The sequence below is a fragment of the Marmota monax genome, unplaced genomic scaffold (assembly GCF_021218885.2).
Source record: "Marmota monax isolate L192 unplaced genomic scaffold, Marmota_monax_Labrador192_F-V1.1 WCK01_AAM20220418_F8-fsc00067, whole genome shotgun sequence".
Taxonomy (NCBI): domain Eukaryota; kingdom Metazoa; phylum Chordata; class Mammalia; order Rodentia; family Sciuridae; genus Marmota; species Marmota monax.
The window spans coordinates 5688317-5701135 of NW_026695065.1; the positions used below are offsets into that span (position 1 = coordinate 5688317).

General features: G+C 35.5%; 1 pseudogene; it reads right to left on the reverse strand.

Annotated features, from left to right (window-relative positions):
* Positions 1–478: 478 nt before the first annotated feature.
* LOC124081602 (small ribosomal subunit protein eS4-like) overlaps positions 479–12819 on the reverse strand; it is a 57111-nt pseudogene continuing 44770 nt past the window's right edge.

Sequence of the window (12819 nt, forward strand, 5' to 3'; positions counted from 1 at the left end):
TGTGTGTGTGTGTGTATGAAATTGGATTAGCTGTCAATAGATTTTTATCTTATTTATTTATATGCAGTGCTAAGGATCAAACCCAGGGCCTCACACATGCCAGGCAAGTGCTGTACCGCTGAGTCAAAACTCCAGCCCCTGAAAATCCAATTTCAACAAATTTAATTCACTCTAGAGAACAAGTTAGATGACATCTGGAAACTTATAAGGGTTTCACATCATTTGATGATGTGAATCTGTAAGGAAGATTTGTCTATTCCCTATTCATGTATTTATTCAATCATTTATTTTTAACAGTAGAGACTCGGATATTGGTTTTATTTAGGAGTATAAAATATGATTTATTTGTTTGACAATTGGAGTTCTTTTAGATTGATTTCTTTGCTTTTTTGAGGTGTGTCCACCTTTATTTTACTTATTTTGGGAGGAATAGGGCTTGGATATTTTATTATTTTCTAGTATCATAGATACTCCCATTTTATGTTGTTATTTCCCTATCCCTGTCCTCAAAAGCAGCCAGGTTGTTGATTTCATGTGTCAGGTGGGTGAACACATCCTGCAGAGCCAGCATGTCCAGGGCCAAGCCCAGATAGCATCTGTACCTTCTGCTCCTTCCTTTCTCATTCCTACTGCCTGCCCTTTTTTTAATGGCAAGGTCCAAGGCCTGCATCAGTGTATACACCTTCTGGCTTCTAAGCTTCATCTTCCTCAACCAGACCTTCACGTAGGCCAGGACCCCTGAATAGCAACCTGTGTCAGGTTGACCACCAGACTCATGACCTGTGCCTTTCCTGGCAGGTTCTGGAATCAGGCAGAGATGTTGTGGGATGCCTTGTAGTTGTTGGCAATGCCCTGCAGATGTGTTAACTTCACTTCTTGGAATCTCTGAAACTGTAAAAAAGACAGCAATTATGAGGGTGGGAACTGGGAAGGACTGGGAGGGACTGAGACAAATGCTTCCTGCTCACACTCCAGGAGGACCAGTCATGCTGGACCTATGGTCAGCATTGCATATTGATTTACCAATTTTATCTTTGTCACAACACTAGAAGATGTGGGCAAATTACTACAACTAGTTCAATGGGGCTGAGCACAGTGAGGGTGAATGAACCAAGGTCTCACAGCTGCACGATATGTGATGTGAGCTTCAGGCCCACAACCAGGGCTCCAGGCCCACAACATACACACTGACTGGCCACAGTGAGTTGGTTCACTGCTGTGACCCTTAGGGTCCTCTCTGTGAACAGAAGGGCCAGCAGGATGAACTACATGAGCACTTTAAGAGGATCAAAGCAGGAAGTGCTTAGCATTGGAAAACTGCATACAAACTCCGCACAGGATTCTCAGGGGTTATATACACCCTCTGTTTTGAGGTGAGCTAATGAGCTCACAGTTCCCATACCCAGTGACACTTCTACACAATCAGCAAACCAGACCCCAGCTACTGGGCTTCTTGGGCTTTCCAGAGTATCCTTCCTGTTTCCAGTCCCTGCTATCCACACATAAGCTGGTTGATATTCAGAATGAAGCCCAAGCAAGTGAGAATACTGTTAGCTGCTATCAAGAGTCACCAACTGCATATTTATTTCCACAGCTCTGTTTCTGTGATATTCACCCTTCATCTATTGCCATTTTTTTAAAAATCTGCAACTCCAAGTGTGATACCCCTACCTGCTCTTGTAGTCTATAGAGTCTCTCAAACAACAGTTTTCTTTGCCTGTCTGGGCAGTCTTCCTAAGATGAAGCCCCATGTAGAATATAGGCACAAAAACAAGGAGGAAAGACAGTGTGTTCCTTCCCGAGAGACCCATGCTGAGAAACTGAGGTTTCAGCAGTGTCTCTGGGATATAGGAGGTGATATTGCTTCTATTTGTCTTTTGCCCCTTGTTTCTCACAGTACTCTAGTTGAGCAGTTTTCCTTCCTCAACCCTGGCTGGGTGTCAGGTACTTCCTGCCACATGGTGAAAGGCATCTGCCTTCAAGCCAGTGGGCTCTGAGAGTCTGAGGTTTCCATAGAAACAAAACTTAAAACAGAAGCAAATAGTTTCTTTGTATAATCATTTTCCCAGGTGCCAGGTCTTGTCAGATTGACTCAGCAGCAAACAGGAGCAATGACTTCGACAGAAATACTTGGACTTGTACTCTCACCAAGAAGCCAAAGCAGGACAAGAAATCAGAGTGGGTCTTGGAAGTTCATCAGAACCAGGTCTCCATTGTCACCTAGCAGTTCATCCATGCATAGGTGCATCCTGTGAGGCACTGTCTTTCTTCCTTGGAAAGAAATGAAACATGATTTGGAGTCACTTTAACTTGTTTTTTTCCTGGATTGGATAACTTTAATGAAATCTTATTTATTGTTTGTTTGTTTTCAGATATAGGGCCTTGCTATGTTGCCCAGTCAGGACCAGGTCTCCTGGACTCAAGCAATTGTTTTATGTCAGCTTCTGGAGTAGCTGGAACTATAGGAGAGCATCACTCCAACTGGCTAAATATATTTTTAAAATTAATACACAAAAATATAAAAATTACACATGAGGTAATTTGATATTTCAATACATGTATACATTATATAATGTGTAAATGAGATATAATGTATCTATTATCTTAACTTATTTTTGGATACAGGATGTACAGTGTTAAATGATACCTTTGAAAGAGCTGTCCAATCCTTACCCCAGGTCCTGTGAATGTAACCTTATTTGGAAAATCATCTTTGCAATCCCAAAATAGGCTCATCCTGCCTTCTTTATTTTAATTTTTATTTATTTTTATGTGGTGCTGAGTATTGAACCCAGGGCCTCACACATGCTAGGCTAGTGCTCTACTGTTGAGCCCCAGCACCTGCCCCAAGTCATCCTGCTTTTTAAGGTGGTCCCTACGTGTCCTTATAAGAGACAGAAGGCAAGAAGACAAATAAAGGAAGGCTATACAAAGATTGAGGAAAAAATGGGAGTGAAACTGACACAAGGAGCACCTGAAGCCACCAGAAGCTGGAAGAGACAAAGAAAGATTCTCCCTGGAGCCTTCAGAAGGAGCAGAGCAGTTTGGTTTCAGACTTGTGGCATCCAGAACTGTGAAAATGATAATTTTCTGTTGTTTGATGCTAGTTTTCACTGGTGTCCTGGTTCCTTTTATTGGGGAATGGTATTTAGAAATAACATATGGGCACTAGGTTTCTTCATTTTTACTAGAGTTAACTTATTCTACTCCCTTTTGGTAAGTGGTATTTGAAATACATGTATCTATACTAACTATGCTTATATACATCTATATTCCTTATTACATATCTATATACATATTTTTAAAATTATTTCAATATTGATATAATTAAATCCAAACCAGCAACCTAGGATTAATTCTTACTTTTAAAAATCTTTTATCTTTTTCGTCGGGGGGGGGGGTAACCAGGGATTGATCTCAGGAGCACTCGTCCACTGAGGCACACCTCTAGCCCTTTTTATGTATGTTATTTAGAGACAGGGTGTCACTGAGTTGCTCAATGCCTCACTTTTGCTGAGGTTGGCTTTGAACTCGTGATCCTCCTGCCTCAGCCTCCCAAGCCTCTGAGATTACAGGCATGGGCCACTGAACCCTCTAAAATCTTTTATGTTTTGGGCTGGGGATGTGGCTCAAGCGGTAGCATGCTCACCTGGCATGTGTGCGGCCCGGGTTCGATCCTCACATACAAACAAAGATGTTGTGTCCGCCGAAAACTAAAAAATAAATATTAAAATTCTCTCTCTCTCTTTAAAAAAATCTTTTATGTTTTTACTTCTTTGTAGCATCTTTCTCCAATAGAAACAGAACAAAACAAAGAAACCTGCCTCTCATTATCTACAGTGTAGTTACATAGTTTTTCAAACCTTCTATAGTTTTAGAATTTCTTCTAAAAAAGAAATTTACCAATATAGCACAATGTGTATGTGTGCATTTCTTTTGACCATTAGCTTTACAGTGTCTAGTCAAAACACCACTCTCAAATGTTACTTAAGTGAGTTCCTCTACCCCATCCCAAACTTTTCTGTGTAGTTATCATATATTTGTAATGCACTGAGATTAGTTTGTAAATGTCTGAACTCTATCCCTGCATACATTTCCTAGTTTATTTTTTTAATTATACACAGAAAATTTTTCTATTTCTGGTGTACAATTGTTAGTTTTCCATCAATATAACAAAATATCTGAGAAAGGCAATTTAAGAGAAACATTTTTTAGCTCAAAGTTTTAAAGCTTTCACCCCATGGTCAGCTGGCTTCACTGCTTTTAGGCATGTGTTGAGGCAGAACATTAGGACAGGGGGTACATGGTGGAGTGAAACTACTGGGAAACAGAAAGAAAAGGGAAATGGACAAAATACCCTCATGCCCTCAGTCACCCATTCCCACCAACTAGGCCCTACATCCTAAAGTTTTCACCATCTCCCAATAATAACACAGGATGTTGACCAAACCTTTAGCACATGGAGTTTGACAGACATTTCAGATCTAAATCGTAACAACAATCCTATGGGTTTTGAAAAATGCATAGAATCATGTATACACAACAAAGTTTCATACAAAATAATCTATCTTACCCCAAACTCCCTCATAGTGCTACCATATATTCAATCCTTACTCCCATCCTATAGCCCTTGGCAATCACTGATGTCTTTTCCATTTCTAAATTTTTGCCTTTTGTGAGGTGTCATGTAAATGAAATCATACAGTATGTAGCCATTGAATCTGGCTTTTTTTTCAGTTAACATAACACATTTTAGGTTAATTCATATCACACAAACAATAGTTAATCTCCTATATTGCTATTATTCCATAGTGTGACTGCAGCACATTTTTTCTACTTACTAATTGCTATATTTTTCATAGATATGAATATAACTTCCATAATCATTAACGTAATGCATTAGTGTGAGTATGCTTTTATTTTTCTTGGGTAGATCTCAAGCAGTGATATTGCAGGGTTATACAGTAGACATGTGTTTACATTTATAAGAAACAGTCACATGATTTTACAAATTAGCTTCACTGTTTTATCTTTCTGTCAGAAGTGAATAAGGGTTCCACATGCTTTGTGATCTCAGATGATCTATACTTTGAATAGCTGAAAGTATAATCATGCCACCTGGTTTACATACCCGAAATTCCCCTAAATTGTACATGATTATGAGTACCTGGTATAAATTTTATAACAACATTATTTTATTTTCTTCAAAAAGGTGAATGATAGCATTGATTAGATCAATCTTTGAATTATTTTGCATCCCTAAACTATCGACTTTGGAAGTTTGTGTATGAGTCAAACTCCCTCTTCACTAGGGTTGATGCTTATCTAGGTGCACTTTTGAAAATCACAAAAAAAAGTTCTTCAACTTCCAATTTTAAATAGATAAAATGTAATACAGAACTAAAATAAATAAAATCACAAAAATATTTATGGATCAAGAAATCGAAAAAAATAATAAAAATTGCATAATAATAAGATGTATCTATTTCCCTAAATCTTTGTAGGCAATGGATAATTTATTGGGAAAATGTGATTAATTTGGCTTAGATAAACGCTGAAAGGGAAAGTGAAAAAGATATTTTTCCCAGTGGAGATTGTTATGATTTCAGTGCATCTCTCCAAATTTGATGGGTTGAAAATTTGGTGCCCTGTGCAGCATGGCTGAGAAGGAGGTCCTTTGGGAGGCATTTGTGTCATGAGGGCTCTACTCTCATCAATGGATTAATGGATTATCAAGGGAGTCGGTTAATTATCAGAAGATTGGGACTGTTACAAAAGCCCATTTGGCCGTCTTTTGTTAGCCTGGTCACTATGTAATATCCTGGGCTGCCCTGAGACACTAGACTCTTTAGAAGTAGTAATACCTTCACCAAATGCAGTGCCCCTGCTGTGGACTTATCTTCTAGAACTGTGAGAAATAAAACATTTTTGGTTATAAATTGCCAAGTCTATGATAATGTTATAGTAACATAAATAGACTAAGATAGTTACTACAGTGTACATGTTTCCATTTAACTTAGATGTATGAAATTAGGTATTATGAAATGCACAAATGAATGTCTAACTTAAAAAAAGTGTTTTCCTTTACAAAAATTTAGGTAAGTGAATTGATCTTGTAATGTTAATGCATCTACTACTAAGAAGATAGTGATACAGTCTTATAAACAAGATGTTATTTCTTTACCCTGCCTTCATTTTTTTTTTCCTGTGGTGTTGGGGATTGAACCCAGGACCTTGTGAATGCAAGGCAAGCACTCTACCAACCCCTAAATTTTTCATTGAAGTGTTATATCTCCAACCCCTAAATTTTTCATTGAAGTGTTCATACTGAATATACACAATTACATGGGACTTAATATTAAAATTGAAATCTCTAGGAATTATGCATAGCTGTAACATTGCATGAAATCCTTGGCTATCTGATTTTTTAATCTTTATCTTGGAAATAAAAATGATGATTTATTTAGAAAATTTATGAATTTTTTGTTTTTAATTTTTTTCATTGTAGATGGACAGAATGCCTACTTTATTTGTTATGTGATGCTAAGGATCAAACCCAATGCTTCACTCGTGCTAGGCAAGTGCTCTGCCACTGAGTCATACCCCAGCATCAGTACATTTGTTTTTTACAAAGATTATGCAACTTTTGTGAAATTTGTGCTCTGAAAAATATATGAATTAGTATTTATCCTTCATGAAACTGTAATTTTTCTCAGCAATGTGAGTTGATGGTTCCCTAATAATTTTACATTAAAGGAGATTCTTTATCCCTGAAACAGTTCAATTACATGGAGAAAAATACATAATAGAAATCAATAGCCCTTCAAATACTCTAATTTCTATGAAGTCTAACATGAATTTCCTTAATTGTGAATCATATTTTCCAGTCTTTTTGTGTATCTATAGTTTTTAAATTAATATTGAACATCATGTATGATATGTTATACAGATTTTGGAATATATTATCTTCTGAAAAAATATTCATGTTCTAGTAGGTGACTGGTTTAATTGATAACTAATTGTGCCATGAACTTGTATTGGCTTTGCTTTATATTTTGTTAGTGTGGCTCTGTAGCAATCCAAGATATTTCCCAAGCCATTGTAACTTGAAAAGACTCAGCTTTGAAACACTATCTCTTGGGAATCATCTCAGATACTGGTTTCAGTCTTTCTATGATCTTTTTAAGCTAAGGATAACTCTGAAGTGTGGTATGAGACTCCGCTTACATTTTAAACAAAGAGTATAGTCTGGGTAAAAGACAACATAGAATGAAGAGATGTCAGGAGGAAGTAGACTGACCAAGTCAATCTTCCTGAAACCATCCCCATAGAATGTAGTGTAGTAACTGGTAATTTGGGAATTGCTTTTCACTTAATTTACATTTTACTTGGGCACATGCAATGGCTGTATATCAAACAGTGCTTTAACTTTGAAATTATTCATAGTTGTGGCTCTTTTTGCAGATGAGCATCTTATCCTTTTTAAACAATCAAATGATTAATAGTTCAAGAATTTCATTCAAATTCATCTTCATCACCCTCAAGAAACAAGTTTATTTCCATTAAGCATGTAACCAAGAGAAAGAGAGTAAGAAAAGATGGGAAAAGAAAGAACATTTATCACCATTTTGAAAGTATGTTATGATTATTTTCACTTTCACAGCAGTACCAATATATAGGACAATACAATTTGTACTTTAGAGAGAAAGAACACTGTGTGAAGTTCAGATAATGAATCACAGTGAGATAAAATTGCAGATGAGAAACCATTTGGAAGCTGTTGCTAAAATAAAAGCATTATGTGAGGATTTCTTGAGACAATCTTAGTGGTCTTGAGGGTAAATTTGGTAGAATTAAAAAAAAAAACATTAACTACAACAGATTTAATCACTACATTTTCTAACTGTATTTAGACATACTCATAAGTGACTAAAATTTTGATATGGGGATATTCATTGTTTAAAAGTAAAAATTTAGAATCAATTTTCTTTACAGTTAGTTTTAAATGACTCTAGATGTGTAGCATTTTAAGGAACAAATGAAAACATTTTAGGAAATAACATTGCTTTATTCCAGGCCTCAGTGATTTTCTAAAAATTATATTCCAAGGAATTTATAAAATTCAGTTAAAAAAATCACATAAAGAAACAAAGCACTATTAATAATAAGGAAAAAACAATACAAGGTATATACAGACCCTTAAAGACATCATATATTAGAATCATCAAACATAGAACTTAAAATAAAAATATTTAGGCCAGGCATGTAATCCCAGCTGCTTAGGAGGCAGAGGCAGGAAGACTGTGAGTTCAAAGTTAGCCTCGCCAATTTATGGAGGCACTAAGCAACTCAGTGAGACATTTTCTCTAAATAAAATACAAAATTGGGCTGGGGATGTGACTCAGTGGTCGAGGGCCCTTGAGTTCAATTCCCAGGACCAAAAAAAAAAAAAAACATATTTAAAGAATTAGCAATTAAAATATTTAGGGAATATAAAATTAACAAAATGAAACCTTTGAAATGAAATACATATGATACTTGGAATTTGAAACAAAATGAAGGAGATCTACATATGCATGAATGGTGTAGGGAATACTCACCAACATGTAGGAAGTAGACAATCATGTATGGGAGCTATGTTACATGATATGATGAAATTTTTCTCTCCGAGCAATTTGGTTACCAAACTTGGTAGCAGAAAAGAGAACTTAGACTGATGATAAGGTAAGTAGAACTTAGACTGATGATAGGTAATAAGGAAAATTTTTGAAAGTAAAGAAACCAAAAATCATAACATTCCAAAAATCAACAAGTTCAGATGTTTTTCAGGTTTAAGTTGAAAGTTTATGAACAATATGATGACTTCACAAGCTCATGAATAGATGACACATCCTGACAATGAACAACATTGTATTATTTTTACTTACATATTTCATATAAATGGAATTGTAACCAAAAAGTCCATCCTTGTACCCAATGCCAGTTAATGCCAGTTTAATAATGAGGATACGGTTTTGAGAAAAAGGAAAAAGTTGTTTTATTGCTTTGCTAGCATAGGAGAAATATAAGAGACTCCTGATCATAAGGCTGTGATTCTGTCCATCAGGAGGAACAAGGGGATTTTAAAGGAACTCTTCAAGGTTTACATTCCAGGTGTGTTCTGCTAGGGGGTCCCAGGTGCCTGCACAGGTGCTCTCTGAAGGCCTGTTAGGATTCACTGGTTAATTTGGAAGATATTTCCTTCCTAGATCCTCTGCAGGCATCTCCTTCCTGTAGTGGATATATTCAAGAACAATTAACTAGGGGAAGAAAACACTGTCTTCCTAATCTTAGGGAGCAGGAGCTTAAAGCTTCTCATTCTAGCTTATAAATGGCTTAACAACTGATTTCATCTTGTTTTTTTTTTTCTTGTATTCATTCCAAATATTTTCTTCTAACCTGTACTCCAATTAACTATTTTTCTTTTATTCTGTATATAAGTTGCTATTAACTAATTGTTATGGTTTTGAAAACAGATTTTCCCTAAAATCTCATGTGTTAGACAATGCAAGGATTTTCCGGGGTAAAATGATTAGGTTATTGGAGCCTTAACCTAATCAGCAGTAGGCAGGTAGGGTGTGGCTGGAGGAGGTTGGTTAATGGGAGTTTGCCTTTGGGGTTTATATGTTGTTCCTGTTGAGTTAAGTTCTCTCTGTTTCATTACAGTGTCTTGAGTGGATTCCCTCCATCATTCACTTCTGCCACAATCATCTTCCTCACCCCAGGCAGTGGAGTTGGCTGTCTATGGATGGCAACTTCTGAAAGTATGAGTGCCAAATAAACGTCTCCTCATCAAAAACTGTTTTTGTCAGGTTTTTGGTCACAGTGGTAAAATATTGACTAAAATATTGATCTACTTAAACTTTTATCTTACAATCTTGTAACTGAAATAAAAGAAACACACAGAAAAGTGTGTACATCAGTATATCCAAAATTGTACATAACCATGGAACCTCTAATTTATTCCCTCAAATCAAACATTAGCTATAAGCTAGAATCTCTTTTCCCCTCCATCACTACCAACAAATATGTCCCTAAAGGTTGCAATCATCCTGACATAAAAAAAAAAACATAGATGTATTTTGCTTTGTGTAAAGCCTTACATACATGAAACTAAGTTATTTTATTATTTATTTGGCATCATGTGTGAAATATATTTGTGATTCTGCCAGTATATGTAGTGTAGTCACAATCATTGCTAGAATATGCAGAAATTTGTTTTAGTCTGCTATTGATGGACCACTGGTGATCATGTCCAAATTAGAGACATTACGAATAATGTGTCTTTGAAAACTTTGAGGTATCCTTGTATGCATTTCTTCTGGGAATATGAATAAAATTGAAATTTTGATGCATAGAAAATGCATAGAAAAATGTCAGCGAAACTTCCAGTTTACCAAACCATTTGCACCAATTTACTCTTCTATACTGTTACTTTTCTGTACTGTTACTTGTATACTGTTACTATTCCTTTTAATTTTAGGAATTTAGGTATGTATAGGGATATTTCAATGTGGTGTACTATTACATTTCCCTGATGATTAATGGAGATAATTATTTACTCTTAGACATGAATATGTAACATTTCATTATGGTTTGATTTGCATTTCCCTAGTGGTTAATAATGTTTGCTTTATAAAAATGTCTATTTATATACTTTGCCCATTTTGAACCAGGTTATTTGTCTTTTTATTTTTTAATTATAGTAATTTTTATATACTCAACATACAAAATATATTATCATATTATTTATTTTTACAAAAAATTGTATAATTCCTTAGGTTGCCATTTCCTTTTCTTTATGGTATTATTTGATGCACAGAACAATTTTAAATATTATCTATCATTTCCATATAGTTTCTTTTGTTGCGTGATCTTTTGAAGTCATATGTGAGAAATCATCTCCTTATCCAAATACATATAGATTAATATCTGTTTTTTTCTAAGATTTTTATGTATTTAATTATGAAATTCAGGTTCTTGATCCCTTTGGACCAATTCTTTTTGTTGTGGTGTGAGGTAGAATTTCAACTTCATATTCTTTCGCACGCACAGTTGTCCTAGGATCATTTGTTGAAAATACAAGTTTTCCCCCCATGTCTTAGAAACTTTCAAAATCCAGATGTCTGCAAATGTGAAGACATTCTTGAATTATCATTTCTATTGTATTAATCTTTATGTCTATCCTTATGACAATTCCACACTGCCTTTTATTAACACACATAGGTCATGAGTCTTAAAATTCCAAGTTTAAATATTCTAATTTAGTTCTTTTTCAAGGTTGTTTTGCTCTTTATGTCCATAAAATTTCCACAAAAATATTGTGATCAGCTTGACAATTTCTCCAGTAAAAAGCCCGCTAAGATTTTGATTGAGATTGCATTATTATTTAAAAGACACTAGCTTTTTAATATTGTATCCTATAATTTCATTGATGACATTTATTAGTTCTAATAGGTAGATTTTTAGTGGATAACTTATTATTTTATATATAAGAGATCATGTCATGTGGATATAGAAATAGTTTCATGTTTTTTATGTCAAATTTGGATGTTTTCTTTTTTTAAGAGAGAGAGAGAGAATTTTTTAAATATTTATTTTTTTTTAGTTTTCGGTGGACACAACATCTTCATTTGTTTGTGGTGCGGTGGATCGAACCCAGCGCCGCGCGCACACCAGGCCAGCATGCTACCGCTCGAGCCGTATCCCCAGCCCATGGATGCTTTCTATTTCATTTAATTTCCCAATTGCCCTGGCTAAAACTTCAATGACAAGTATTCTCCCTCTTCTATTTTTTTTAAAACTTTGTGAAAACTTGCTGTCAATTCTTTAAAAGTTTGGTTAAATTTAACAAGCTGTCATTGCCTAAGCTTTTCTTTGAGGAAAGTGTTTTGATTACAAAGCCAAGTTCTTTACTACCTACAACTTTATTCATAAAATACTGAACAAGGAGGCTGGGGCTGGGGCTCAGTGGCAGGGGGCTTGCCTAGCATGTATGAGGCACTGGGTTCAATCCTCAGCACCACATAAAGATAAATAAAATAAAGGTATTATGTCCATCCACAACTAAGCATATATTTAAAAAAAGACTTAACAAGGCCAGTAACTCCATCTTTGCAAGGAGTAGTAAGACCCTCCCCCATGTGTAGTTACAATATCTCAGAAAGGGAGAGAGTTGAAAGAAAGAGAAGAAAGAAAAAAAACAAGAAGAAGGAGGAAGAGGAGAAGGAAGAGGAAGAGGAGGAGAGAAGGAAGAGGAAGAAGGGCAATTACTTAGGCATAAATCTAACAAAATTTGACCAATGGTTCGAGTATGAATTGTTCCTTCCAAAACTCATGTTGAAATTTTATTTTCATTATGTTGAGATAAAACCAGGTTGGACTTTTAAGAGATGATCATGATTCTCTCCTCATGAAGGGATTGAACTTTCCATGCAACTAATAGATTAATAGATAAGTGGGCTAATAGGTTATCTATGAAATGGTTCTGCTATACAAGCTAATTTGGCTAGGTCTCTCATAAAGTCCCTATCTTTCAACATGTGATGCTCTGTGCTATGTTGGGACTCTGCCAGCAAGAAGGACACCAACAGATGTAGTTCCTTGACATCGGACCAGGACTGTAACTTGAAATAAACCTCTTTTCCTTATAACTACACCAGTCTGTGGTAGCATGATTTTAGCCAGAGAACAGTGACTAAGACAACATGTAAAGCATGTATATGCAAAAAAGCTTCAAAAATTTTATGAAACACATTAAGAGGTTTTAAATAAATAGAG